Raw genomic sequence first — 24039 nt, 5'->3', positions numbered from 1 at the left:
GAGCAGGAGGCTGAAGTCCCCTTCCTACTGGTCTCAGTATCGATTCCCGGTCTCGGTGCTGTTTGATGCATGTCTTCCTCTACTCCGGTGATCATCAACTCTGGCCCTTAAAAGACTATTACATCCACAAAAAATAAGGTTCTTATGGTATATTTTGTCCTCATCATCCTAAAGCTATAAAATCAACCCCAAAAACGATCAGTATCGAAACAGTTTTATCAGGAATGAACGCGCACAGATTTTGCCCTGCCACTCGGAGTTCAGCGTGTTGAACTTTCTGGTGGCAGCTGCCCGGCAGCAGACAATCCATCGAAGGAGGGAGAGAACTCGGAAATAGCAGGCTTCGTGGGTCTAAGCAAACAATGGAGGAGCTCATAATGTCGGTGTATCCTGAATATCCTGAGCTCTACAACACGGCTCTACCGTTGTACAAAGACAACCAGAAGAAAAACTGTGGAACCAACCACTGAAACATATTTTTTAGGGGGAATTATTTTGATGACAAAACTGTATTTTTCCCTCCGTTTTATAGCACATTATACATGTTAATACACAGAGATTGTGAGGTACTCTATGTGTTTTTGGGGAGGGGGTTTGTGATGGACTTGTGGGCGGGCTCTTCTGTGACGTTCACCTAAGCACCTCTACATCATTGCTGCCTCGTATTGTGGCGGCAGCAGCCACTTTAAAAAACGCTCGGCATTTCGGGGACTCTTGGCAGGGAGGTGGTTTTCAGGGTAGTTACCGCACCGCGGTGTGTAACCGGCTTTAGTTGTCGGTGCAAGCTGTTTTTAGATCTGAGAGGCTGATATGACAGCTGCTCAGATAACGTTATGGAGACGCTATGGAGAAAACGAGCAGTTTCAGGTACATAGTTGATTATAACATGAACTCATCCATGGAAAAAGGAACTTGTTATGGATTGAAAAAGAAATAGAGGAATAGTAAAAAGGTATAAAAAAGATTAGATGTGTTTGACTTGTCCACTGAGCTTTTTTTGATGATTTTAAAGTGAAATGAGACATTAAGGAGCCGTGGTGGTGTATTTTACATCACTGTGGCTGCAGGGAGATGCTAGCATAGCTTGACTGAAAGGCTTTAAAAGGACAAAGAGAAACCCTGTTATCTCAACAATCATTTTCAAGTATAATTCACTGGGCAATCAATCAGAGTCTTTTCACTCCCTGCTGGCTCTGCTGTTGGTTTGACAAGCACAATAAGCTGAAAAGCTGCAAACAAAGGTTGATTTCCAGCAAAGCAAAACTCTGACTGAGAGCTCCACACATGCCTCCTGCACCCAGGCATCAGTAATCTCTATGGGCCCGCTGTGTCAGGACCCTCTATCTATAAACGACAGACTGCAGTGACACGGGCTGTGGTTGGAGTGCTAATGAGCCTCATGTTCTCTTTACAAAGAAGGAGCTGCGATGGGTCGTCACACACTGAATCAGTCCATCAGCAGTTTAAACGAGGATTAACTGACGTTTGAACAGTCAGCTGTTTGTGTACTCTAACACACTCAGGCAGACACACTTGGGTCTTTAGCATCAAGACAAACTGAGCGACAACAGCACCTGTTGCATGACAAAGGACCCCCACTTAATCGTAGTACCCCACCCACCCCCACCTCCACCATCACTGTCAAACACACACACACAGGGCTGCCCCGCCTCCTCCAGATTGGACTGACTCTGAGATAAGATGATAACGGGACCGTTGTCTGCCAACAATGAGACGCACTTCTTATCTCCATGAGAACCAAGAGGGTTTACAGACTGTGGCCCGCTATCTGACGGGTCTGTGGAGACTGTAGCTCAGTGGCAGCCTCTTACAGTGTCTGCATGAGTCTCTGTGGATGAATCTGTCTTTGCACGTCCATGGAGACAACAGACAACTGTGTTAAAGAGTGTGTGTTCATGACTCCAGAGAGGAGCTGTAATCAGACGGAGCATCGTCTAGGGCTTAAATAGAGAGAGAGGGAGAGAGGCACACTCTTCACAAAGTAAGGAAAGTTACTGCCGTGTTGTTGCATATCGGTATGAAAGGTTTGAAAATCTGCAAAAAATAAAAAGAAGAAGAAACAACTATTGCAGCCTCACAGGCTGACATTTGCTGACATTTATTTCTAAGATGCCAGTCATGGCTTTCCTCCTGGATACTAATGATGTTCCTGTAATTTTTCATCTGATAATAGAAAATTCTAGTTGCATTTAGCCAGCAAGTCTGCAGTCACATTAATGCATTCTGTAAACCAGTAGTTCTCAACCTTGGGGTTTGGACCCCCTTTGGGGTTGCGAGGAACTGAGAGGAGGTCACCAGATGCCTTAAAAAATAAGAATATTTTAAAATTAAACTGTTGCCACTATACACCAATTTGACCAAATCACTTTTTAACACCAATTTAGCCAATTCTAGCACATTTTTTGCCACATAAAACCCATTTTGTCTATTTAAAACCCTTTCCATCATTTTTTTCTGCCACTTCTAATTCAATTCTTGCCACCTTCTGCCTATTGTCGCCTCTTTCAACCACTTTTAACACTCCTTTTTGCCCATTTTAACCACAGTTGACCAATTTCTGCCATTTTATATCAATTTTTTATCCTAGTCCGCCTAATTTCCAGCATTTTTTTTGCACTTTAAAGCCATTTCAGCCACTTTTTAATCCCCTTTTACCACTTTTTGTTCCCATTTTTGCCACTTTAATCCAATTTCTTTTATTTTAAGGCATTTATGTTCTTTAAGAAATCCATTTTCGTCACCTTTTCCAACATTTTTTCCCATTATTAACTAATTTTTGCAATTTTTAACCCATTTTCAATATGTTTTAAACATTTTCATTGTCATTTGAAGAAGGCCTACTGCACAAATGAATGAATAAATATATTTGTTTCTTTGATTAGAGAGGTTATTGATTGATTGATTAGAGAGCTCTCCCCTTTAACCCCTCTTACGGACAGCCTTGTCTGCACACGACTATCCTAGAATGTGCATGGCTGTGTTCAACCACCTTCAGGTACAGCGGGGTCCCCTGTCTCTGGCACCTTTATTTTGGGGGTCGAGGGCCAAAAAGGTTGAGAACCACTGCTGTAAACCAATGTCACATTGAAAAATGTTAACAATATCACACTGTAACAATGCAAAGTGGTTTGCAGTAGGGCTGAACGATTTTTGGAAAATAATCTAATTGCAATTTTTTTCTTCAATATTGTCATATGATATGCGATTATTCCTAAATTCTCTTTTATTCCTAAGCAAGGGCTGAAAAATATCTAATTCTGATGATTTGGACTCGTATTGCAAATTGGATATGAATTGTTGCATTGAAGGGGTTTTTTCATTCTTATATTTAATAAGAAAAAAGTACAAAAATTAACATTAGACTATTATAAAAGAAACTGGCACTTGAATGATTGCATGATTTGCCATGCATAACATCTCTGCTGCAAAAGAAGCTTAAAACTGCTATTTTGACACAAATTTCAGGTCAAAGAAATATTGCACCTTCTGTGATTTGAAAATTTCGGCAGGCCATATATACAGTATTTAATCCTGTTGTCGATTAATTGCCCAGCCCTAGTTTGCAGAATGTGACTGGACATTGATCATCCTTGCAGGTTAACACCAACGTTCCTCAGCTGAATATAATCACATTAATAATATAATAAATTTGTTATACATGAGCATAGACTGAAACAACTTGTGAACAACTTTCTTCCCACTGTCTAGATCAAACTGTGCTAAATCAGGTCATTTCAGAGTAAAGAGCAGTGTGCCATTAAGAACAACTACAGAGGCTACAAGTGGTGCGCAGCTGCATCACAGTTTGGATGGAGCTTCTGAGAGGGATTGTGAAACTCAACTGATAAAAAATGTTAATAACTAGTTTAACTACCTTGTAATTCTTGTACTGATACAAAGGGATGTGACTTTAAGTGTTCATCCCTAACAGATATGGTGGTTTTTGGAGAGACAGGAGATGTTTATAATTGCCTAACTAAAGCAAAACTATCTGCTAATGAGTACTCTGGCATGGTTGCGTTCACATTTAATCTGTACTCAAGCTCACAAGAATTATGCCCAACACCATTAGTGTGTGCCTGAGTCTGGTGCATTAGTGTTATATTCAGATTCAGACAACTTAATTTATCCAAAAGTTCAGTTTTTTGCAGTCTACCTAGACCCAGTGTTAATTTCGTCAACTAAAACTATGACTAAAAATGTTTGTCGACAGCCTTTTTTTCCATAACAAAATCTAGACTAAGACTAACAAAGATAGATCTTTGAAAACTAAAACTGACAAAAACTAAGTTTAGTTTTCATCAAAATGACTAAAAGTAGACTAAAATGTAATGTAGTTTTCTTTGGACATTCAAAATCCGTGATATTTCTCCACTGTGGGTAAATCTGTCAAAAACAACGCAGCTGTTGCTATTCTGCCTCTCAGAAAGCAGGGACCCCAGGTTTAGCAGAGTGCAGAGAACACACTACCATGATCTGGTACCAGATTTGGGCAAGAAAGTAAATGTTTGGACTAAAACTAAAGACTAAAATGTGAGGACGTTTAATGGACTAAAACTAGACCAAAATGTTTTGATTTTTTGTTGACTAAATCTAGACTAAAACTAGAAAGGATAGAAATGACTAAAATGTGACTAAAATTAAAATGCATTTCATTTAAAGACTAAAACTAAGACTAAAATCAAAAATAGATGCCTATATTAACACTGCCTAAACCAGTGATTCCCAACCTTTTTTCCTCTAAGCCCCCCTGGACTGACACAAAAAAAATAGTGCTACTTTGTGGCCAAAATTAACTTTTTTTTGGTGTAAATCCAACAACCATTGTATGAATTATTTTTAAGTGTTTAACAATTATTTCTGTTAATATGTGCAATTCTGATTTTAACAACCTCAGGGCAGACAGAGCCTCGCGTCCCCCCTGAGATCTCTGGTGCCCCCCTAAGGGGGTTCTGGACCCCAGGTTGGGAACCAAGGACCTAGACCATACATTACAAACAACAGCAAACAGAAAGTGTCAGACAATAACTAAATATGACTTGCCATTTAAAAATGGGTGTTTAACACCAGTTTATCTCATAGATTTAGTTAAAACTTCTTCACCTTTGTCACTGCCTGGATAAGTACATGTTTTCTACTGGAATGCATTTATCAACAGAGATAATCAATCCATTAACCAAGCATAAACAAATCCAGACCCACGTGCAGAAGACAAACACTGACGCAAACACAGAGTCTCCTGGTTTCTGTTAGCTCAGCTGCTGGGGGCCGAAGTGTGGAGACAGTTTGCGTTCAGGCTGGATTAGACTGTCGCTGCAGGATTAACCCATCACACACACTCATGACACTGTCACCAATACACACTCTGTCTCACACACACACACATATGCATACATTGCTTCACTTCTGTATACACTTTGGCACACGCAAAAATGGCTGATGCTCAGTTTCTGTGGACGGGTGATGAGATGGGAATCTAATCCAAGATGACCTTAAACTACAGAGAGTTAATCTGAAGAAAATGTTGACTGGGAGTAAACAGCACAAACTGAACTCTAGAGTCTGCTATTGTTGCTGTAATCCACCTATTAGCTAATGGCTATCAACCTGAATTATATGGCACGATCATGATTAATCACATCTTTTTCTATCACATTTTAAAATCACACTATTTGCATTCAAAACTTTTTTTGTGACATTTTCAGATTTGTCTGCTGTCTTAAACTAAGGCTAACTGACTCTCTTTTTGGATACAGTCCTGCTCTAATAGTTAGGCTGACAATCTGAGCAAAAACTCAACCATGAAAAAGGAATTTGTTATTAAAAAGGAAATAAAGAAACAGTAGAAAGGCAAATGTTTGATAACGTAAGGTACAGATGAATTCTGACTTGTCCACTGAGCTGTCTGTGAGTCTTTAAAGTGAGGAGGAACCATAGAGACCAGGGGTTTTCAAAGTGTGGGAGAGTGAGCCTCCCCTAAGAAGAAGTTATTCATTCGGTGGACCCCACCCACAAAAAGGATTCAAACTGAGAAAAAAATAGATAAACACCATTTCAAACATTTATGTCTAACCTTTAAACATTTTTAACATTAATATATTTTGGATATTTTTGTTTGGAAATGTCCTTAAACATCTGCCTTTCCCTCTTATTCAGTAATAATGCCATTAAATACACCTTTTTCATGTGTTTTTAGCCATTTTACAACTTCTTTTTGCCTCTTTTTCCCCATTTTTTCCACTTTTATCACATTTTTGCCCTTTTTCACCTTTTTGCCAATTTAAGCTACCTTTCATCATTAAATATCCCCTTTTACCCCAATTTTTTTGCTCATTTTTGCCAGTTTTTCTCAATTTTTGCCATTTTTATTCCATTTTTCTGCCCTTTTTTGGACCATTTTTTGCAACTTTTTGTCAATTTAAGCTACCTTTTGTCATTAAATACCACTTGTTCCCTTTTTTTCCCCAATTTTTGCCTCTTCTTTTTGCCAATTTCACACATTTTTTGGGCCACTTTTTGCCTATTAAACTACCCTTTGCCATAACATACCACTCGTTTCCTCTTTTTTGCCCATTTTTGCCACTCTTGACTGCTTTTTGCCCATTTTAGTCACTTTACACTCATTTTTTGTCACTTCTCACCCATTTCTGCTACTTTCTGACCATTTTCCACTTTTTCTCCCCGTTTTCGCCCATTTTGTTGCTGCTTTTTGACCATTTTGCCAAATTTAACTTATTTCTATTGCTACTTCCAGCTGTTTTTGACACTATTCACATCTTAGATTGTGGCTTTTGCAAAGGTATTTTTCAACAATTTTGCTCTTTGGTTGAGGGCTGAAGACCACTGCTCTATAGCATAGTCCCTATCGTAACTATAAGTTTATCTATTTTGCTCAACGCACAGCCGAGGTTAGCAAATCAAATCACCTTTTTTCAGGTTTATGGTTCCGCGCCTCCCCTGAAGCTCTGTGGCACCCCCCAGGGGACACCCGCCTCACACTTTGAATACCACTGATATAAACCATATGACCATATATGGTCATGCCAGTCAACTTCCTTTGTGGCCTCCACCCATCTCTCTGTGATACAGTAGAACCAGAATGTTTTTTCTCAGCCAATCAGTGGAGATTGGGGAACATCACTGAATATGACATCACACCATTCAACCAATCATTAGAGCTCAAACTTCCTGTTTCCTCCAGAACTTGAAAAATACAGTTGTGCATCTCTTTTGGTTCCAAACATCCTTAAAATCATAACAAATCATGATGAAATGATAAAACTCACATCATAAAGGTGATCAGTAGAGCTAAATGTCATGATAGGTTTTGTTTGCATAGGATATCTAGCAATTACTGACATTTTAGTGTGAAATTAGGAGGAACTGTATTTGGACATTCTCATCTAGCAAGCCATACTAACGGTGTTTTCTTAACAAATAAATCATTTTAATATAGGATAACAGTACTCTGAAATATAGCCGGATGTTTCCACAGGTTTGTGAAAATAAAGAGTGATAAAGTGGTACATTTTCATGATTTCCAGTCATTGTTATAACCCTTTAACAGTTTATTATGTGGTTTATGTCAGTTTCTATTTTTACTGTGAGCCTTTATTTTTGTTTACATTCATTCATACATTCAATATTTGTGATTTTTTTTTTTTACATTGGCAAATAAATGGCATACGTAGTGAAATATGTGTGACTTTAGTTAATTTTATAACAGTATAACAGTTTTATTAAACCTAAATGGCATAAACAGGGACGGTTTGTGAGTGTGTCAGGATTAGGATCAGCGCCCCCATGTACGAGGCCATGGTCCTCTGCAGGGAAATGGTGGGCTGCCTCTGGGTGGGGAGAGTGTCTGCCCCAAGTGAAGGAGTTCAAGTACCTCGGGGTCTTGTTCACGAGTGAGGGTAGAAGGGACTGCAAGATTGACAGGTGGATTGGGGCAGCATCTGAGGTACTGCAGACGTTGTACTGCACTGTTGTGGTGAAGAGGAAGCTGAGGCGGAAGGCAAAACTCTCAATTTACCGGTCAATCTTCGTCCAAACTCTCACCTATGGTCATGAAGTCTGGGTAATGATTGAAAGAATAAGATCAAGCGATCGAAATGAGAATCCTCAGGAGGGAGGCTAGGATCAGCCTTAGAAATAGGGTGACGAGCTCAGACATTCAGAAGGATCTCAAAGTAGAGCCACTGCTTTTTCGCATTGAAAGGAGCCAGTGGTTTAGGCATATGATCAGGAGGCCTCCCGGGCACATCCACCTGGGATGAGACCCCAGGGTAGAGCAAGAACTCAGTGGAGGAATTATATATCTCATCAGACCTGGGAACACCTCGGAGTCCCCCAGGAGTAGCTGGAAATGTTGCTGGGGAGAGAGATATCTGGGTTGACTTTCTTAGCCTGCTGCCACCATAACCCTACCCAGGATAAGTGGAAGAAAATGGATGGATGTATTAAATGGCATAAATCAATTTTACTTTACTGTGAGCCTGCTAAAACTCACTTAGTTTATAATAGTTGTGATTATAATAGGTTTCCTGTTGGGATTATAAGATAAACTGGTGGTACCATCATTACTTATAATATTCTGCTAGTCCTGTCTTTCCTCTAAAGAGGTCAGAATCTAAAGACAAATTCACCATGTCTTATAAAATTAATATCTGTATCTAAATAACTTCTAGTGAGCATGTAAATACCTATACACTCTATATGTGTTTATTTCTGATTGTTAGCACTTTAAGATGCATACACTTTATGATTTCATTTTCCATAAATGGGCAAAGAAGCATATATGGTCACTTTGTTGACCTGGCTTTTCGCCACAATAATAGAAAAAAAAAACATAAAAGTGACAAAAAAAAAGTCTTGGGATATCCACTAATAATATCCTAGGGCTTAAAAGTTGAATTTCAAAGTATTTCAACAAGTGCCCTATAAAGGGTTAAGGAGCAATGGTGGACTTATTTTACATCACTGTAGCTGCAGGGAGACACTGATGTAGCTTGACCAAAAAGTGCTGAAGGGTGCAATAAAGCATGCGATTAATCTTGATTTAAAAAATAATGCACTTATTATGGACCTTAATTAATTGTGATTAATCTTGACAGCCCTTGTGAAAAGCCTTTTCCCCCAGAGGAACTGTACAGCCAAGGGTGAAGGTTCTTGGCTGTGCAACACCTCCTGTATCAGACTGTCTATACACAAGTGTGCTTGGGCAATGCTGCTAAAGTGAAAGCAGACCAGAGGGAGTAATCAAACTCAGGCATGTCTGATATGAAAACTTTCTCACAAATATTCTAGTAAGAGAAAAAATACTGAGGAAATGAAAAAATAGCATTGTATTTTTCATCTGTAACATATTCTAAGCTGGTATCAAAACTAACATTGATTCATTTTACTGGTATGATAACAATTGGATTATAAGGAGTTAATGGCTGTAGTCTGTTGTTGCAGAGCTGCCGTTCTCTTCTTTTCTCTGTTCTTTTTAGGAATAAATTCAACTTAAACTGAGGTTAAACAAGGTCGCACCACCTTACTCCTCTGTTCTTGCATGTTTTTAGAGCTTACTCATGTTAACATTCATGAATTAAACATAAAATTAATTTCAGAAGATCCTAGAAGGCAGTGTGATAGTTCACTGATCCAAAATTACAAAGTCAGATAACACAGACTCTTAATTCAGACTCTTTAACTGGAAGGAATCTTGTTCTTGCTGTTTTGAAGCTTGTGTTGTGGTGATGTGGTGCTGAATGGACAGCTCCTCTCCAGCTGATGCATCCTCTAATTTGATGCAGTATTCTTCACCATTGTTACTGGAGTGTTTCTCACTGAAACGGCACTTTTCCATTCCTAAGATGTTATTTATAGTGTGGCTGAAGCTCCTTTTTGTCGCTCTCTGTCTCCGTCTCACATCACCCGTCCTCACCTCATTGTGTGCTGTGGTTTAAAGGCCTTCATTGTTGGTGGCTCATCTTTTGATGTGTGCTTTGATTTCACTGATGTCAGCACCTCCATTGTCATAGAGCGGTAGCTCTCACCGAGATCTCTTCAACAACGCGAATATGAGGTCTGATGGGAATGAAGCAGGAAGTTCTCATGAGCAGTAAAACACTTAAAACTATAAAAACAGAACGAGCAGATCTGTGAAAACTTCCCCTGCACTTGTACATCAGGATCACTCCCAGCTCCTGGAGCAGATAGCATCTCCTCCTCCTAGGTTTTCCCTTTTTAAAAAAAAAACTCCCAGCAGGATATAAAGTCTGAGAGAGCCGGGGGTCCTCGGGGGTCCTCGGGGGAGTGGTAGCGCAGGGGTCGATAAACATTGACGTTGTAAGACAAGATGTCAGCTTCCCTCCTGTATGAAAATCCAGAGGGGTCAGGTCACGTCTTGTCAGTCTGCTACTTCAACAAACTAACAAAGTGGAAGTCTGTAGACTAAACAGAGAGGAGGCCGCTGCTCCGAGCGTGACGTTAAACCCTTCTCACATGGGACCGGAGCTACCTGGAAATGTCTGGTGGTTTTTGTCAGGATTACCGCAGTCTGCAGCCACTTTAATCCCATGTGAATCTGCTGCAGTCAAGCATGGATGGGATCACTTTGACAAAGCGGAAAGCATGGGTTATGTAGTTTCTTGGGCTGCACATCGTTGACTGCAGTGAATGCTACTTCAGGGAATAAACCTATTATAATATTGTTTCCCCCCAAATTGCTGAGGAGGTGTTTCATTTTCAGGAACACATTTTTCAGCACACGCTGCAGGGACTAATGACATGATTGCCTCTGTGTGGTTTGTTAGCTGGTTCTATAACTAAGGTATTCAGATCTGCTGCCCCAGTCTGAGTTTCCATATTCCTTTTAGAACATTTGAGTTTGGACAGAGATGGTTTATTAGTCCATTGTGGTGTCTTCACTTCGAATGTAGGATTATTTTTCTTGTCATGGAATCCATTTCTCTGTGTATATATATTCCTCAGGTTTGGGTTTGTGGTTGCCAGTTTAAATCCCTTGGTAAACTGCGGACGGGAAAAGTGAATGAGTAACGCTCTAAAGAAGCTGCTCGGTTCCTCCAGCAGAAAACTGTGGTTGTACTGGGCAGATCCCAGTGTGAGTGAGAGGCTGGAAAAAAGAACGAAGCTGAGGAAAGCTTTTCTGGATGATTTGAAGTTTGACGTTGAAGTCCATGTCATGTAGAAATCATGTTTTTAGCAACACATTTTAAAAAACAGTTATGTATTTGGAAAAAAAAATTACTTACCATTCCCTAAACCTCTTTGAATCTTTTAGTTTTAAAACAACTTCCTGGTATGGAGAATTAGTACACAGACTCAGAGCAATGGTTGGAAAAAGGTCAGCAAGAACTCTACTACTATAAAACTACCCCTGACAGTTATGTGCCTCAGTGAAGTTTCCAGTTCTCAGTGGTGGGTCAAGAAAAAGGTCTTGGGTGGTTTCTATGGTGCAAATGTTATAAGTAAGGGTGACCTTTGACCTCCAAAATCAAATCAGTTTATCTATGAGTGGGAGCCAAAATGTGCACAACGTTAGGAGAAAATCCCACAAAATTTTCTTGAGATTTTTCACTCGTGCAAACAAGCACTGCAACAAGCCCTTTGACCTTTGACCTGTTTCCTTCAAAATGTAACCAGCTAATTCTTAGACAGGACAAGCATTTCTGCCAATTGTGAGACACGAGACTGACCTGGAAAGCAAGGTATGAAAATGAACCCCCATGACCTTGACTTTTGACCTTTGACTTCCAAAAGGTCTGGGTAATTGTGCAAAGTTTACTGATATAAAAAAAGACTGTGTTTCTAATGCTGACACGTTCAGGAGAGTGAGGATTAAATTTCCCGGGCCTGATCCAGCTCAAGGTATACTGGGTGCCCAGGACTCGGTGGGCTGGTGCAGACAACAAGGGTGACCGTGTGCATCATGGAGGAGGCAGCTGGGAGAATACCTGGAGAGATGCGGCATGGGTCTGGTGCAGGTCTGGAGGATGGCTAGAGCAGTACAGGACCAAGGTGGACACGGCAAAGTGCCGAACTGGCATATGCTCCCATACCTGAACTGATCTGACATTAACAAGGATGGCCTGGGCATATGGCATGTGACATGCTGACATCTGAGAGCCTGGGTGCTACAATAGCAATGACATTGAGTGGTAAAGATGTTAATAACTTGAGGTAATTAAATGGTTCTTAATTCTTGGGTGATTGAATGTGTATCCAATCATGGAGAACATAAGCACTAAGTCCACAGACTCATCCAGCATCCACAGGAATGTAATCAATCACTGCTGATGCCAAACAACAACTCAAACATGTGCAGCCCTGAGCAGCTCAAGATTCACAATCACAAGATCACGAAAAAAGTTCACATGGGAAAGCATGGAAACAATAAATTATTTTACCTCTCTGGGGTTGATCGTCATTTATTCTGACATGATTCTGTGATTTTTTTGCTTCCTCCATGGGTGACTACATTAGGAGAATGAAAGGTCTATGTTTATTTTATATTTTAAAGATTTATTTCTGGGCCATTTTGTGCCTTTATTAGATAAAGGAGGACAGTGGATAGACTTAGAAACAGGGAAGAGAGTGGGGAGAGACATGTGGTAAAGGGCCACAGGCAGAATTCGAACCTGGGCCACCCGCATACATGGTGCGCGCCTTAAACCACTCGAAGTTTTCTACAAAGAATGTGTTCTTTTATTTTAAAACACATTATTTTGACCAAGAGTCTATGCATTTTGTTTTATTTATTTATCTATTTTCTTTCTTTCTTTCTTTCTTTCTGTTTTTAAGATTTATTTTTTGGGCCTTTTCGTGCCTTTGGAAACAGAGATATGAGAGGGGAGAGACATGCGGCAAAGGGCCACAGGCTGGATTTGAACCCATGCTGCCAACGTACACGGTGCGCGCCTTAAACTACATGGTGTGCGCCTTAAACTACATGGTGTGCGCCTTAAACTACACAGTGCGCGACTTAAACTACATGGTGTGTGCCTTAAACTACATGGTGCACGCCTTAAACTACACAGTGCGCGACTTAAACTACATGGTGTGCGCCTTAAACTACACAGTGCGCGACTTAAACTACATGGTGTGTGCCTTAAACTACATGGTGCACGCCTTAAACTACACAGTGCGCGACTTAAACTACATGGTGTGCGCCTTAAACTACATGGTGTGCGCCTTAAACTACACAGTGCACGCCTGTAACTACATGGTGTGCGCCTTAAACTACATGGAGAGCACCTGTAACTACATGGTGTGCACCTGTAACTACATGGTGTGCACCTTAAACTACATGGAGTGCGCCTTTTACTACATGGTGTGTGCCTTAAACTACACGGTGCATGCCTTAAACTACATGCTGCGCGCCTTAAACTATGTGTTGTGGGCCTTAAACCATTTTGTTTTATTTTGAAGTTGACTGGATACTTTGCACATTTTTCCAGCTATTTTGGTAAATGTGCTCTATGTGGATTGGCAAGGTTCGGGAGCAGATGGTGCTGAAAACAGGCCTAGCGTGTATCTCCAGTGAAGTGGCACACAGTGATGCTTCTGTGATGCACTGAGGACAGACTAGAGCAAGGCCAGTGCATTTACAAAGATGGACGATAAAGGGAGTTATCTGCTCGAGAGTGAGCTTCACCAGTGGATCTCTGTGCAGGTGGAGTATGTGGAAATTGTAGGTAAGCTGTTGCAAGTAAGAACTCAGATTTACTTAAGCAAAGCTGGTGCAACATATCTGCTTTTTTAGGATAAACAGTTCTAAAAATCCAACCTTTTTATTTTCCTTTTAAGTTAGAGACTTTCAGTCAAAGCAAAGAGCAGATTAAATATGATTTTATGATTTTAATGTATTAATTAGAATAGGTGCATGCTAACAGAGTGGTAATTAGAATGAGTGCAGCAAGTCTTCCTGCAAAGAAATTTGACTCATATTACTGTTATATACAATTAATCATCCATCACAAAGCCTGTAATTTGCAGATTTTTTTTAACATCTTTTAAGTTCGTTTTCTACCTTAAACACATAAGAAGAGGAGAAAGCAAATATAATAAAATATATAATATATGGCCACCTTCTTTCTCTAGTTTTTAAATGGACATGTCCTTCATCTATCTTGCACAAGAAGGAGGTTTACGATCTTTCCAGTGAAACAATTATGATAACAAAGTAGAAATCATAAACAGGGGCAAAAATGATGAAAGTTTCCTAACCAGAAGGCATTCTGTGGCTTTGCACTAGTGCACTGATGCCTGTAATGCACGCTTTACTCGAGGATTTAAATATTGCAACCCAAAAAAGGCAAAGAAGGACACAACCAAGAATATGGATTAAAGAGGCTGGGGCTGATTATCACACACCTTGTCCAAAGCTGGGTAAATCTGTTAAGATCTTTTACAATTAAAAATTGCATGAAGGTTTTGTTTGGAAGCAAATGGCCAAAGTCCTGTTTATCAATGTTTTAAACCACCTGACAGAACTAATATAAAGTTCTAGACCAGTTCTTGTCCTGTGTCTCTCTCTGCTTTGAACACATCAGCTCTTTTCATCTCTCTCTGGAGTTTAGAGGGCAACACTTGTTTGTTCTTTAGGAGTCAAAAGCAAAAACCACAGAAACAAAAGTCAGCCGATAAGGAGAGCAATGCTATCTGAGCTGCGTTCAAAGCCCACATGTTCCGCTCAGATTCACGTGTTAGCGGCGGATCACGGTGCTGCATTCATCTGCAGACATCCGTAGTCAAAATAGAGGTGGCCGCACAGATCGCCCGCATCATGACCAATCGGCATGCAGGAGACTGCAGCTGATTTACAGAATCCACTGTGAAGTGTGTGAGAGGGAGAAAGAATCATCCAGAGATTGTTTGATTCAGCCTGTGGTGAGGTTTGTGTCTCTGAGTGTGTATTTCTGTGTGTGTGTTTTTTTTTAATGTTTGTGTGTGTTGATGTGGTCCAGACGAGGCGGTCGGACAGAACACAACGGGATTATGTGAAGTCTAAAAACAAAGCTGTGTGGTCGACAGCGTGGGAATGACAACGTGTGTGTGAAGGAGGAGGGAACACACACCCAACATCAAACAGAAATGGCTTAAAATAAATCAGAATAATGGTGTTCACAAGATCACCGTTATATTTTTGACAGTGCATTCCCATGAAAGCGCCCTAGTGAAGCTTTGCTGTCATTACGCCTTCAGACATTCACAGGTGCATCCAAAAAATTAGAACAAAATGTAACAGTTCATTGTTTTCTTCAAGTCAGCCATTTCAAGTCCTTTAATTTGTTTTAATCTTGATATATTAGAATATTGTGGAATAGTCCAATTAGCAAGGGTTTCCTGAGCCTTTATTCTCTCACTCTGGTTCAGTGCACACAACATCAATCACGGGGAAGACTGCTGACTTGACAGATGTCCAGAAGACAGTCATTGCCTTTTCCCATGAAGAGAGTAATCCACAGAAGGTCACTGCTGAAAGGTCAGGCTGTTTTCAGAGGCTGTATCAAAGTTGATTTATGGAAAATTGACTGGAAGGGAAAGGAGCACAAGCAACAGGGATGTGCTCAGCTTTCAGAGGATTGTCAAACAAAGCAAAATCAAGAACTTAGGGGAGCTTCACAAGGAGTGGACTGAGACTGGAGTCAGTGGATCAAGAGCCACCACACAGATGGGCCAAGTAGATGTTGCGTTCCAAGTCTTGAGCTACTCCTGAACCAAAGACAGCGTCCTCAGTGTCTCACCTGGGCCAAGGCAAAAAAGATCTGGACTGCTGTGGTGTGAAGTACTGTGACACGGTGGATCATACAGTCCTGTCACACTTGAACCACCGTGTTGGCATCCATGGCAATGTACTCAAGTGGTTCACATCTTATTTCTCAAGCAGAAGCTTTTGGCCCCATTTTTTTTTCACTATATACACTATATTGCCAAAAGTATTCACTCACCCATCCGGATAACTGAAACCAGGTGTTCCAATCACTTCCATGACCACAGGTGTATAAAATCAAGCACCTAGGCATGCAGACTGTTTCTGCAAACATTTGTGAGAGAATGGGTCGCTCTCAGGAGCTCAGTGAATTCCAGCGTAATACTGTGATAGGATGCCACCTGTGCAACAAGTCCAGTGGTGAAATTTCCTGGCTCCTAAATATTCCACAGTCAACTGTCAGTGGTATTATAATAAAGTGGAAGCCATTGGAAACAACACCAACTCAGCCACCAAGTGGTAGACCATGTAAAAATGACGGAGCAGGGTCCGTGGAAAGGTCTCCAACGTTCTGCAGAGTCAGTCTCTACAGACCTCCAAACTTCATGTGGCCCTCAGATTAGCTCAAGAACAGTGCTTAGAGAGCTTCATGGAATGGGTTTCCATGGCCGAGCAGCTGCATCCAAGCCATACATCACCAAATGTAATGCAAAGTGTCAGATGCAGTGGTGTAAAGCACGCCGCCACTGAACTCTTGAGCAGTGGAGACGCGTTCTCTGGAGTGACGAATCACGCTTCTCCATCTGGCAATCTGATGGACCAGTCTGGGTTTGGTGGTTGCCCGGGGAACAGTACTTGTCTGACTGCATTGTGCCAAATGTAAAGTTTGGTGGAGGAGGGATTATGGTGTGGGCTTGTGTTTCAGGAGCTGGTCTTGGCCCCTTAGTTCCAGTGAAAGAAACTCTGAATGCTTCAGCATACCAAGAGATTTTGGACAATTCCATGCTCCCAACTTTGTGGGAACAGTTTGGGGATGGCCCCTTCCTGTTCCAACATGACTGTGCACCAGTGCACAAAGCAAGGTCCATAAAGACATGGATGAGAGAGTTTGGTGTGGATGAACTTGACTGGCCTGCACAGAGTCCTGACCTCAACCCGATAGAACACCTTTGGGGTGAATTAGAGCGGAGACTGAGAGCCAGGCCTTCTTGTCCAATATCAGTGTGTGACCTCACAAATGCGCTTCTGGAAGAACGGTCAAAAATTCCCATAAACACACTCCTAAACCTTGTGGAAATCCTTCCCAGAAGAGTTGAAGCTGTTATAGCCGCAAAGGGTGGACAAACGTCATATTAAACCCTATGGATTAAGAATTAGATGTCACTTAAGTTCATATGCCAGTCAAGGCAGGTGACCGAATACTTTTGGCAGTATAGTGTATGTTGCCACTTGTATGTTGCGGACGATTTGCAAATCTATTTGCCAGTGAAGCCAAAAGAAAATGGTGCACAAAATTCTTTGCTCGTTTGTATTTCTGATATCCAGCAGTGGTTAGCCCAAAAATTTCTTCATTCTAATGAAGAAAAAACAGAATACATTATGTTTGGAGATGCCGAGACGGCTGGCTTTGGTGCTTTGTCTTCCAGATTCAGTCAGTCTGTCAGAAATCTTGGAGTGATTTTTGACAGTCATCTGAGATTTGATAAACAAATTAAAAATGTGGTGAAGACAAGCTTTTATCAATAATGTCTTCTTGCCAAATGCAAACCTTTTTTGAGCCGTCATGATCTTGAGATAGCTATCCATGCATTAATAAGTTCCAGGCTGGACTACTGCAGTGTGCTTTATGTTGGAATCTCCCAATCCTCAGTCAGACGCCTTCAACTTGTGCAAAATGCAGCTGCACGTCTTTTAACAAATACAACCAGACGAGAGCACATTACTCGTTTCTCTTTTCCCTTCATTGGCTTCTAGTCCATTTTAGAATTGCTTTTAAACTTTTATTGTTTGTTTTTAAAGCTCTTAATGGCCTTGATCCGTCCTATTTATCTGGGGTTTTAATTGTTCGGGAACATGGCAGGGCTTTGTATGCCCACACAAAGTGTCCAGGTCTAAATATTAACACTGGGGTGGCAGAGCCTTTTCAGTTGCTGCATCCAGGCTCTGGAATAATCTCCTCCCTGATAAGAGTGTTATCTCTGACTTGAGCCTCTTCAAATCCAAACTTAGACTTATTTATTCAGGATGGCTGTTAATACCCAGCAGTGCTGTGAATGTTGTATCCTCTTAATATGTATTTATAAATGGTTATTTTTATCTTTATGGATTTGTCTTGTACTGTGTTTTTAATGCTATTTGATTCTATAAATAAAGGGCTATATAAATAAAGTACATTTACATTTACCAATTAACCTAGCAAGCATATTCTTGATCTGTAGGAGGAACGTGAGAACCGGGAGAGAACCCATGCATGCATGCAAACTTCACACAGAAAGGCCTTGTCCAATCAGTATTCAAACCAGGAACCTCCTTGCTGTGAGGCAACAGTGCCAACTCCATGTGATTTTGAAAAATTAATGTGATTGACAACACCTACATTCATGTCTACTGTCCTTTTTACCAGACACATGTAAAGGACCAAGCTGGAGAGAACAAGTCTGCAGCTGTTGCTGCTACAGGACAGCATTCTGGGAAAACAGAAAAACAACAAAGATTGAGTGTTTTTGTGCGTATGAGAGAAAAAGCTTAACAGAGTCTGGACAGCCAGTTTTTCATACTATTCTTAGTGAGGAATGTGCTGCTGAAGCACAACAGGCCGGTCCATCGCTGTGTGTGCGTCTGCAGACCACGGACAGCTCAGCTAGGACTGAGCCTCCTGCTCCACCACCCATGGAGCCCTACACACATACAAAAACAGCCTTTGTGGGAAAAAAACAGATATTTATGTGAAAAATGGTCGCACAGGCACGTACACACTCACAGACACAGTGGTTATTATTGCAGTCTGCATCTCACTGTGATGATGGGGGAATAGATCCACCAACCGTGGAAACTTTCTCAGAGAAAGTCAGAGATTTTCTACATCCAGTAAAGCAGTGCCTCAGAGTGGTTTTATTTACATTAACTCAGCTTATAGTGTAGAGACAATTCCAAATGTGGTAGTGGTAATGTTCATCCTCATGTACAGAGAATGTTGTCCTCAAAGTGGAAGGTCTGTGGCTTCTTTCCTGCATGCCATCAATCTTTCCTCCTGGTTTCCAATTCCACTGTCCTTTCTACAAGACATAAAAGCCCTAAAGATAAATCTTTAAAAAATAACTGAAGCTAGGACCTTTTAATGATGCCAGAGATGATTTTACCTCCATCAAAACAGCCATACAGGAGACCATAAGTTTAAGATGGATTTATGACAACCAGAAATGATCTTTTATGTATTTCTGCTCTGCTTGGCTCTCTTTCTGCATTTCCCCTCATCCCTTTTCCCCTCTAATCTCTTGCATTTCCCTCTTCTGTTTTTCTCTCTCTTCCTTCATATGTCTCCTCTCTCTTTCTGCATCTTCCTCCTCTCTTTTACTGCATCTCCCTCCTCTTTCTTTCTGCATCTTCTTCCTCTTTTTTTACTGCTTTCTCTCCATGAATCTCCCTCCTCTCTCCCTGCATCGTCTTCCTTTCTTTTTCTGCATCTCTCTGCTTTCTTCCTGCATCTTCTTCCTCTCTCTTCCTGCATCTCCCTTCTCTCTGTCACTCCATCTCCCTCCACTTTTTTCTACATCTACCACCTATCTCTTCCTGCATTTTCCTCAGACCTTGTCCTTCATCTCCCTCCTCTCTTTAACTGCATCTCCGCCTCTCTTTTACTCTATCTCCCTCTGCTCTCTCCCTGCATCTCCCCCCGTCCCTTCCCGTATCTCCCTCCTCTTTCTTTCTGCATATCCCTCATCTCTCTTCCTGAATCTCCCTCCTCTCTCTAACTGCGTCTCTGCCTCTCTTTTACTCCATCTCCCTCATCTCTCTTCCTGCATCTCCCTCATCTCTTTTTACTCCATCTCCCTTGTCTCTTTAACTCCATCTCCCTCGTCTCTTTTACTCCAGCTCCCACACCTCTCTTCCTGCATCTCCCTCATCTCCCTTCCTACGTCTCCCTTATCTCTCTTCCTGCATCTCCCTCATCTCTCTTCTAGTGTCTTACTTACAAAAAGTACCCCAAGAAAAAAATCAATTTGAGTTTAAAGCCTGTCTTAAAATTGTTTTCACTGTTTCTGAAAGAGTCCTCTCTCTATACAGCCTAAAAAGCATCTTGGCTTAGATGGACCTAGTGTCTGTATGTGTATATATGTGTCTTTCAGGTAGGAGAAGGAGTTTTTGCATCCTTGCAAAGCCAACTGATTGCTCAGATCTCATGAGTATCAACAGGTGCATTCATCTTACAAAGCCTTAAGATGACAGGTTAATTTCTGCTCAGAGAATGACCGGGCCAATCAGCACCATTTCGGGAGTCTGAAAGGTTGTCATTTTTTTCCTTCTCACATAGAAGTTGTGCATCCCTTGCATCACTGTATAGGTAAAACTGTCTTCTGTATTTTTTAGAAGTTCATTACATTATTTTACTAATTTCCATTTGGACAACATGTTGCAAACTAAGAGCAAGAAATCTGGAAAGGAGAAAGCAAGACAATATAGAGACTAGATGGAGGCAAGGAGCATGAAATGATCCATGAAGAAAGTGTAAAAATGAATTAAGAAAGAAAAACAGACCCAGACACAGACAGTAATTCGTGCATTTAAAATAAGACAATAAAGAGGGAGAGATCTGGAGAGAGAGAGAGCGAGCGAGCGGGCGAGCAGTGGTCTCTCTCTCTCTCCCTGGGTGTGGTATAGTGGGTGGGTTAATTCCCGCGGTTGGCCAAGATATTTTCTCTCTGCTCAGCTACGCCCTGCTACTAACCGACACACACTCATACTCACACACACACACACATGCATAATGTACAGAAAAATATACAGTGGCCGCTCAGAGGAACCAACGTTTTGGCGCGATACAAAAGGATATGAAGCGTTCCAGGTCTGGTGGTGACATAAAACCTCCGTCTGTGACACACAGTCACACAAACATACACACATGACCATAGTGCACACGCACACGCCTCCGTCAACTTCCTCTGAGCTTTCTGCACTCTGCCTAAATACAGCCGGCCACATCAGAGAAGACGTTTACAACACTCAGAGAGCTACACACACAATAACACACTTAAAGAGCAGTCTGACAGAGATTATTCTGCCTGCTTTTACAGAAATCCCTCTGCATCACACACCCAACAAATATGCCCAGTATGCTTTTGTTAAAAATATAACCTGGTGAGTGTTAGGACGGCTGCTTTTCAGTCTGGTTCAGCCACAGACGCTCTGCCAGCATCACAGACTCAAACACACATGCACGTGTTAAAACTGTGCACACAGAGGAAGGATGGAACAGGAGCTCGCTCACTGCCCAGAGAAATATGATGTGGTCAGAGGAATCATCTGAGTGGAAGCAGGAGAAGGCATGTTGGAGTTTTAAAAAGCTCATGTTCTCTTAAGAGTCTCTCTGCTAAAGCACTTTGAGTTTACATAATAACCATAAAGAAGCACCTGTAGCTGCTCACTCTCTGTCTGACCCTGTTTGGGTATTTGGATACCATTTGGCAGCACTTTAGGACATGCATCCATACTAAGCATTAACAATATGTCCTCAGTGATGACCTGACAACAGAACTCATTTGACAGCCTCTAATGCAAACAACAGGTACCTTCAGTGATACGCAACAAGTGGCTCGTTTCTGATGATTTGTGGCTCTTCTTTGACTTAATTTGAAATAAGTTTCACCCAGAAAACCCTTGAAAAAGGTAAGCTTTGACCTCAGAAATTATCCATTTCAAGCTACATTGATCAGTTTGTTGCCCACTCTTGTGCAGCTGGATTTAATCGTCAACCTTTATTTTTTGTCTGTGTATTTCCATTGCCCTTATTTGGAATTTTCCCCCCTTTTTTCCTTTTGTTGTGACTTTTAATCCATTTTGTTGCTTTTAAGCACATTTTGCCACTTGTTCTTGCCACTTTTTACCCATTTTTGCAACTTTTATCCTATTTTTGTCCCTTTTTTGTTTGACCAGATTTTGCCTCCTTTATTCTGCTTTTTGCATTTTTTCCCATTTTTGCCACTTCTCACCCATTTAAGCTGCCTTTTGACATTGAATGCCACTTTTTTCCCATTTTTGCAACTCTTGCTGCTTTTTGCCCATTTAAGTCATTTTTCACCCATTTTTGCTACATTTTGACAGCTTTTGACTATTTTTGCCACCTATGACTCATTTTTTACTCATCCATTTTTGCCACTTTTTACCGTTTTTGCAGTTTTATGCCTATTCAACCTATTTTTCATTTTTTTGCCACTTTTAATCCATTCTGTTGCTTTTCAAGCTCATTTTTGCCACTTTTTCTTGCCACTTTTTACCCATTTTTGCAACCTTTATCATATTTTTTGTCCTTTTTTTAAACCAGTTTTTGCCTCTTTTATTTTGCTTTTAGCTATTTGCATTTTTTTCTTTTTCTGCAACTTCACACTCATTTAAGCCACTTTTGCCACTGAATGCCACTTTTTCCCTTTTTGCCACTCTTGCTGCTTTTTGCCCATGAAAGTCATTTTTCACTCATTTTGACAGCTTTTTGACCATTTTTGCCCCCCGTGACTCATTTTTTACTCATCCTTTTTTTACCACTTTTTGCAATTTTATGCCTATTTTCCCCATTTTAACCCATTTTTGTTGCCTCTATTTGACCATTTTTGCCACAGCTAATTTTTATTGCCACTTTAACTCATTTCTGCTCCTTTTCACCACTTAGATTGTGGCTCTTGCAAAGTTATTTTTCAACAGTTTGGCTCTTTGGTTGGCTTGGGTCGACTAACGCTGTTCTACAGTATGCTGTGTGCAGTGAAGCCTCTGCTAATAGAACAAATGGGGTAAATCAGCCAAGAGCAAGGAGGCCAGCGATGCATTTTTACCAGCTATCTCCCTCATGCTGTCATGAACATCCTTAAAAAGCACACATTTATACCATTTAGCAAATAAATCTTGACGGCTCAGAATGAAATGACAACTCAATTCAAGACGATGGTATGAGGGAGTTGTGGTGTGTTATTTAATGACAAGCCGATTCCAAGGTCCAGCTCCCGTTTCAAAGGTTTCCTTTAGTTTCTCATTTTTTTGTTATATTAAACCATGAGAAAAGGAACCAAATGAAGAGACATTTGGGAGCTAAAAGGCCAACTCTTTGACAGTATTTCATGTGAAACGTAAAAGAAAAGAGCGGAAACCAACATAACGCTCATGATCTGACTGTACCTGAAGCCACATCTAAAAATACTGGACCAGGCGGTATTTTTAAACCTTTTCATATGTCAGGGAGACGGGTGTTTTCCTTGTCGCTCATCTGGAGTGAGCGGAGGAAGGGGCAACACCCAGACCTACAAGCCACAGACAGAGCACCCTGCTGGAGAGAAACCCTACACATGTAGACCCTCCTGAACTACTGAACCAAGCAATCGGACCCCTGAGGATCTGAGGGACACCACAGAGTGGGAACATGTTTACATTACAACATGTACATGAGTCCTTTAAGGACTATAGCTACAAATTGCACACACACCATTTTACACCCACTCACTCAGGTGTTTTATAAAAACAAAGCTACAGAAAACTACAGAGATATCCTTTACTTTAATTAGGTAGTCTATCACAGTGGTTCCTGGCCTTTTCACCAAAGAGACCCCCTACTTATGTCCAGGTAAGGCTGAATCACCCAGTTTTATAGGAATAAAGTGATACATTACTGTCAAAAATCAACAGCAATTTTGACTGTTTCATTGATAAACCCTGAGAAAAAATCTTCATGATTCCTTTCCCATAGACATTTGTATCAATGAGGTCTTTTTTAAGCATGATTTCAGTCAATTTCCAATCCACTTTTGACACCCCCTACCAGGGGTCCTGGAACCCAGGCTGGGAAACAATGATCTATCAGACTAGGAACAAGTTTTTACCAAATATTCTGCCAGCAAATGAAACTTTAGGACCAATTTTTAAAAGAGAAAATAAAGTGCACACTGTGATGCACTTTAAATACCAGTTATTTTATCATAAAAGTCGCTGCATCCTGTTTACTGGTATGCCCAAAACACCAGTGCATAATGCTGAGACATGCACAATCATGACACCAAGTGAAGTTTCCACCATTGCACACTCACTACTGAAAAAGT

At 40.9% G+C, this 24039-nt stretch overlaps 1 protein-coding gene across 2 annotated transcripts in view; it reads right to left on the bottom strand.

The window, feature by feature from the left end:
- Positions 1 to 24039, bottom strand: part of bbs9 (Bardet-Biedl syndrome 9) — a 291076-nt gene that overhangs the window by 2515 nt on the left and 264522 nt on the right. The gene's annotated exons all lie outside the window — the stretch shown is intronic.

Source organism: Cheilinus undulatus, linkage group 8 (genome assembly GCF_018320785.1).
Source record: "Cheilinus undulatus linkage group 8, ASM1832078v1, whole genome shotgun sequence".
Classification (NCBI taxonomy): Eukaryota; Metazoa; Chordata; class Actinopteri; order Labriformes; family Labridae; genus Cheilinus; species Cheilinus undulatus.
This window is presented reverse-complemented; position numbering and strand designations above follow the sequence as displayed.